This window comes from Chenopodium quinoa, unplaced genomic scaffold (assembly GCF_001683475.1).
Source record: "Chenopodium quinoa cultivar QQ74 unplaced genomic scaffold, ASM168347v1, whole genome shotgun sequence".
NCBI lineage: Eukaryota > Viridiplantae > Streptophyta > Magnoliopsida > Caryophyllales > Amaranthaceae > Chenopodium > Chenopodium quinoa.
The window spans coordinates 398,799-406,687 of NW_018743466.1; positions in this window are offsets into that span (position 1 = coordinate 398,799).

Here is a 7,889-nt window from a genome sequence, read left to right on the forward strand (position 1 = left end):
ACGGTCGCACATTCCACACTCAATCAAATAAATTTATAAATCCTAATACTAACCCCTAAACAAGTCTAGTGGTAAGTTCGGAGTCGAATCACAAGGAACGGTAATGCTAGATTGTTCTTAATCTAATGCCTAAGCTATGCCGAAGTCGATTTACGGATAAAGGACACTACAACTACACTAAAACACATATAAAGAACAAGGTATGATAAAGTCTACTAGGGGAAAAGATCCACTTAGAACAATTAATAAGCTAATGAGAATCCATTTGATAATCAATCATGCAAAGAAAGAATTATAATGAGAATTAACTACACTCAAAAGTAATCTCTCAAATTCCTAGCCTAGATCCCTCATTGACTAGGTGCATAGAAGAAAATTACCCAAAATGCAATCAAATATATCAATTCTAATTCACAATCCCTTGTCAAACTAAAATCAATATGCAATTAAGTGTGCTATCATGGGAGATCAATCCAATCTAAAACAAACAACATGCCAACATCAATTCAATCAATTTAATCACACAATTATCATCAAATTTATCTCAAATAACTCAAATAATCATTACAAAGCCTCACTCAACACCTAGTAGAAGGGAAACTACTCAAGCATAATGAAAGCAACTAAATAAAGCAATAAGAGAAGATAAAGTAAGAAATGCTCATTGATATAAGGTGGAGATCTTCAAATTCCTCATTTGATTATCCAAAATCCATGAAAACCATTGTGCTCCTCACTTTCTCTCTCTAAAATTTTGAGAGTTTCTCTCTCTAAAACCTAAAACTAACCTAAAATCTATTCTAAACTGAAAAAATATCTTCTTTCTTTAATGAGCAAAAAAAACTATTTCTACCCCTTACAAAATTGCTTAGGAAGCTCTGCAAAAAGTCAGCTGAAACGGGAAAAGGTCCGACCGAACTCTGGGTAGGTTCGGTCGGACTCAGGGTAGGTTCGGCCGAACTCAGGGTAGGTTCGGTCGAACCTCCCTGATCCTTGTTTGGTCGAACTTTCCTGGTTCGACCCCTCCTGTAAACATGCTGAAAACTTGGTTGAAACTGCCTTAGAGGTTCGGTCGAACTTTTCAAAAGTTTGACCACACCTTGGTTCGACCGAACCTCTTAGAGGTTCGGCCACACCTCCTCTTGAACTTCCTCTTCTTGCTTCCTCTCCTTCCCTTTTGCTCCTCTTGTCTTTGTCCACGCCTCCATACTTGGCCAAGGGGCCTCCTACCGTGCTTAGGACCGTCATGGAACCTGCAAAAGATAGCAAAGATCATGAGAGCATGGGGATGATAAAATTATGCATAAAGATTATCAAAACAAGCGCAAATAAGCATACTTTTCATCCAAGGGGCTTATTACCGTGCTTTTTCGGTGGGACGAATTCATCAAAGTTTTCCATGATCGTCTATCTAGAAGGGGATCATTAACCCTTTGGGGTGTCAAACACATCATCGCCCATCCAAGGGGCTCATTAGCCCTAAGGGGAGTGAGACACATCATTGCCTTTCCAAGGGGCCCATTAGCCCAAAGGGGCACAAAATATATATCTCCCCCCCATAAGGAGCTCCGCCGCCCCAATGGGCGTCAAACATAATAATAAATACAAGTGTACATAATTTAGCCATAACAATTTGTTTCTTCATTGATGTTACTTCAAATACATAAGTCTACATGTTTCTTCACAAATACTTGTCACCCAAGAGACTCCTATAAATCGTCAATTATATCATCGCCCATTCTAGGGGCTCATTATGGGATGATCCGAACATGTACCGTTCCAAGACATGCCAAAAAATGAGACTGTAATCTTAAAAATGACATTTTCACCATAAAAGAGGCCTTTTTTCGCATTTTTGGTGGGCCAAATGCATCAATGTTTTCCATGATCGCCTATTCAGAAGGGGCTCATTACCCTTATGAAGTATCAAACACATCATCGCCCATCCAAGGGGCTCATTCGCCCTAAGAGGTGTGAGACACATCATCGACCCATCCAAGGGGCTCATTAGCCCTAAGGGGCGTGAGACACATCATCGCCCATCAAAGTGGCTCATTAGCCCTAAGGGGTGTTACGCACATCATCGCCCATCCAAGGGGCTTATTACCTCAAAGGGGCACCAAACATTTATCGCCCTCCCTCCCTTAAGGGGCTCGGCGGTTCCAAAGGGCGTCAAACATAAATATAAATACAAGTATACATAAGTTAGTCATAACAATTTATTTCTTCATTAATGTTGCTTTAAATACATAAGTCTACATGTTTCTTCACAAACAGTAGTTACGTAGGATGCTCTTAGAAAGCGTCAATTATATCATCGCCCATCCTAGGGGCTCATTGTGGGGTGATCTTTGCATGTACCGGTCCAAGACATGCTTAAAAATTTTCACCATGTTAGAGTCCTTTTTTTGCATTTTCGGTGGGCCGAATGCGTCAAAGATTTCCTTGATCGCCTATCTAGAATGGGCTCATGAACCCTACGGGATGTCAGACACATCATCACCCATCCAAGGGGCTCATTAGCCCTAAAGGGTTTCAGACACATCAACGCCCATTTAAAGGGCTCATTAGCACGAAGGGGTACCAAACATATATCTCCCCCCAAAGGGGCTCGGCCGCCCCGAATGGCGTCAAACGTAACAGGAAATACAAGCATACATAAGTTAGCTATAACAATTTGTTTCTTCATTAATGTTATTTCAATTACATAGGTCTACATGTTTTTTCATAAACACTTGTCACCCAAGAGGCTTTTAGAAAGCGTCAATTATATCATCGCCCATCCTAGGGGCTCATTATGGGATGATCCGTGCACGTACTGCTCCAAGACATGCCTAAAATGGGACCGTAATAATAAAAATGACATTTTCACCATGCTAGAAGCCATTTTTCGCATTTTTGGTTGGCCGAATGTATCAAAGTTTTCCATCATCGTCTATCTAGAAGGGGCTCATTAACCTTACCAGGTGTTAGACACATCATAGCCAATCAAAGGTGGTTATTAGAACTAAGGGGTTTCAAACACATCATCGCCCATCCAAGGGGCTAATTAGCCCGAAGGGGCACGAAAAATATATGGCCCCTCCCGCCCAAGGGGCTCGGCCGCCCTAATGGGCGTCAAACATAACAATAAATACAAGTATACATAAGTTAGCCAAAACAATTTGTTTCTTCAATGATGTTACTTCTAATACATAAGTCTACAAGTTTGTTAACAGACACTTGTCACCCAGGAGGCTGTTATAAATCTCAATTATATAATCGCCCATCCTAGGGGCTCATTATGGGGTTATCCGAGCACATAACGTTCCAAGACATGCCTAAAAATGAGACCGTAATAATAAAAATGACATTTTAACCATGTTAGAGGCCTTTTTCGCATTTTCGGTTGGCCAATTCATCAAAGTTAACCATGATCACCTATCTAGAAAGGGATCATTAACACTAAGGGGTGTCAGACACGTCATCGCCCATCCAAGGGGCATATTACCCCTATTTGGTGTGAGAAACATCATCGCCCATCCAAGTGGCAGATTAGACCTAAGGGGCGTGTGACACATCATCACCCATCCAATGGGCTCATTAGCCCTAAGGAGTGTCAGACACATCATCCCCCATCAAATGGTTTCATTAGGCTAAGGAACATGAGACATATCATCGCCCATATAAGGGGCTCATTAGCCCTAAGGGGCGTTAGTCACATCATCGCCCATCCAAGGGGCTCATTAGCTCGAAGGGGCACCAAACTTATATCGCCCCCTCAAGGGGCTCGGCTGACCTAAAGGCCGTCAAACATAAAAATAAAGACAAGTATATATTTGTTAGCCATAACAATTTATCTCTTCATTAATGTTGCTTCAATTACACAAGTCTACATGTTTCTTCACAGACACTAGTTACCCAGGAGGCTCTTTGAAAGCGTCAATTATATCATCGCCCATTCTAGGGGCTCGTTATGGGATGATCCGTGCACGTACTGTTCCAAGACATGCCTAAAATGGGACCGTAATAATAAAAATGACATCTTCACCATGCTACAAGCAACTTTTCGCATTTTTGGTTGGCCGAATGCATCAAAGTTTTCCATATTCGTCTATCTAGAAGGGGCTCATTAACCCTACCTGGTGTTAAACACATCATCGCCAATTAAAGGGGGTAATTAGCACTAAGGGGTGTCAGTCAAATCATCGCCCATCCAAGGGGCTAATTAGCCCTACAGGGCATTAGACACATCATCACCCATCAAAGAGGCTCATTAGCCCTAATGGGTGTAAGAGACATCATCGCCCATCCAAGGGGCTCTTTAGCCCTAAGGGGCGTGAGGCATATCATCGTTCATCCAAGGGGCTCATTAGCCCTAAGGGGCATTAGGCACATCATCGCCCATCCAAGGGGCCCATTAGCCCGAAGGGCTCAAAAAATTTTGAACTTTTAATGTAAGACACTAGGAAAAATTTTCATCATGATACAAACCTTTTTTGCAATTTCGGTTGGTCGAATGCATTAAAGTTTTCCATGATCACTTATCTAGATGGGGCTCATTAACCATATGGAGTGTTAGAAACATTATCGCCCATCAAAGGGGATCATTAGCCCTAAGGGGAGTTAGACATATTATCGCCCATCCAAGGGGCTCATTAGCCCTTAGGGGCGTGAGACACATCATCGCCCATCAAAGGGGCTCATTAGCCCTAAGGGGCGTCAGGCACATCATCACCTTTTTAAAGGGCTTATTTCCAATAAGGGGCGTCAGGCACATCATTGCCCATCCAAGGGGCTTAATAGCCCGAAATGGCACCAAACATCTATCGCCCACCCCCCCCCCCCCCAAGGGGCTCAGCCTCCCCAAAGGGCGTCAAACAAAACAATAAATACAAGTATACATAAGTTAGCCATAACAATTTGTTTCTTCATTAATGATGCTTCAAATTCATAAGTGTACATGTTTCTTCACAGAAACTTGTCACCCATGAGGCTCTTAGAAAGCCTCAATTATATCATCGCCCATCCTCGGGGCTCATTATTAGGTGATCCGAGCACGTACTGTTCCAAGACATGCCTAAAAATGAGACGGTAATAATAAAAATAATATTTTAACCTTGCTAGAGGCATTTTTTCGCATTTTTGGTGGGTCGAATGCATCAATGTTTTCCCTGATCTCTAATCTAGATATGGCTCATTAACCCTACGGGGTTTTAGACACATCATCGCCCATCTAAGGGGCTCATTAGCCCAAAGGGGTGTTAGACACATCATCGCTAATCAATGGGGCTTAATAGCCCTATAGGACGTTAGACAAATCATCGCCCATCAAAAGGGGCTCATTAGACCTAAGGAGCGTGAGACACATCATTGCTTATCCAAGGGTCTCATTAGCCCTAAGGGGCGTCAGGCACATCATCTCCCATCAAAGGGGCTCATTAGCCTTAAGGAGTGTTAGACACATCATCGCCCATCCAAGGGGCTCATTAGCCCTGAGGGGCGTAAGACACATCATCACCCATCCAAGGGGCTCATTAGCCCTAACGAGCGTCAGGCACATCATCGCCCAACCAAGTGGCTCATTAGCCCGAAGGGGCACAAAATATATATCGCACCCCCCCTCCTCGAAGGGGCTCGTCCGCCCCAATGGGCGTTAAATGTCACATTAAATACAAGTATACATAAGTTAGCCATAACAATTTGTTTCTTCATTAATGTTGCTTCAAATACATAAGTGAACATGTTTCTTCTCAGAAACTTGTCACCCAGGATGCTATTAGACAGCGTCAATTATATCATCGCCCATCCTAGGAGCTCATTGTGGGGTAATTTGAGCATGTACCGTTCCGAGACATGCCAAAAATGAGATCGTAATAATAAAAATGACATTTTCACCATGCTACAAGCAACGTTTCGCATTTTTGGTTGGCCGAATGCATCAAAGTTTTCCATGATCGCCTATCTAGAAGGGGCTCATTAACCCTACCTAGTGTTAAACACATCATCGCCAATTAAAGGGGGTAATTAGCACTAAGGGGTGTCAGACACATCATCACCTATCCAAGGGGCTAATTAGCCCTACAAGGCATTAGACGCATCATCACCCATCAAAGGGGCTCATTAGCCCTAAAGGGTGTAAGAGACATCATCGCCCATCCAAGGGGCTCTTTAGCCCTAAGGAGCGTGAGACATATCATCGTTCATCCAAGGGGATAATTAGCCCTAAGGGGCGTTAGGCATATCATCGCCCATCCAAGGGGCCCATTAGCCCGAAGGGCTTAAAAAATTTTGAATTAGTGTAAGACACTAGGAAAAAATTTCATCATGATACAGGCGTTTTTTGCAATTTCGGTGGGTCGAATGCATCAAAGTTTTCCATGAACACTTATCTAGATGGGGCTCATTAACCATAAGGAGTGTTAGACACATTATCGCCCATCCAAGGGGATCATTAGCCCTAAGGGGACTCAGACATATTATCGCCCATCCAAGGGGCTCATTAGCCCTTAGAGGCGTGAGACACATCATTTCCCATCCAAGGGGCTTATTAGCCCTATGGGGCGTCAGGTACATCATCACCTTTTTAAAGGGCTTAATTCCCATAAGGGGCGTCAGGCACATCATCGCCCATCTAAGGGGCTTAATAGCCCGAAGTGGCACCAAACATATATCACCCCCCCCCCCAGGGGCTAGGCCTCCCCAAAGGGCATCAAACAAAACAATAAATACAAGTATACATAAGTTAGCCATAACAATTTGTTTCTTCATTAATGAGGCTTCAAATTCATAAGTGTACATGTTTCTTCACAGAAACTTGTCACCCATGAGGCTCTTAGAAAGCCTCAATTATATCATCGCCCATCCTCGGGGCTTAGTATTAGGTGATCCGAGCACGTACTATTCCAAGACATGCCTAAAAATGAGACAGTAATAATAAAAATAATATTTTAACCTTGCTAGAGGCATTTTTTCGCATTTTTGGTGGGCCGAATGCATCAATGTTTTCCCTGATCTCTAATCTATATATGGCTCATTAACCCTACGGGGTTTCAGACGCATCATCGCCCATCTAAGGGGCTCATTAGCCCTAAGGGGTGTCAGACACATCATCGCTAATCAAAGGGGCTAATTACCCCTATAGGACGTTAGATACATCATCGCCCATCAAAAGGGGCTCATTAGACCGAAGGAGCGTGAGACACATCATTGCTTATCTAAGGGTCTCATTAGCCCTAATGAGCGTCAGGCACATCATCTCCCATCAAAGGGTCTCATTAGCCTTAAGGAGTGTTAGACACATCATCGCCCATCCAAGGGGCTCATTATCCCTAAGGGGCGTAAGACACATCATCACCCATCCAAGGGGCTCATTAGCCCTAACGAGCGTCAGGCATATCATCGCCCAACCAAGTGGCTCATTAGCTCGAAGGGGCACAAAATATATATCGCACCCCCCCCTTCCTCGAAGAGGCTCGTCCGCCCCAATGGGCGTCAAATATAACATTAAATACAAGTATACATAAGTTAGCCGTAACAATTGTTTTCTTCATTAATGTTGCTTCAAATACATAAGTGAACATGTTTCTTCACAGACACTTGTCACCCAGGATGCTCTTAGAAAGCGTCAATTATATCATCGCCCATCCTAGGGGCTCATTATGGGGTAATCAGAGCATGTACCGTTCCAAGACATGCTTAAAAATGAGACCGTAATCATAAAAATGAAATTTTCACAATGTTAGAGTCCTTTTTTCGCATTTTCGATGGGCCGAATACTTCAAAGATTTCCATGATCGCCTATCTAGAAGGGGCTCATGAACCCTACGGGATGTCAGACACATCATCGCCTATCCAAGGGGCTTATTAGCCCTAAGGGGTTTCAGACACATCATCGCCTATCCAAGGGG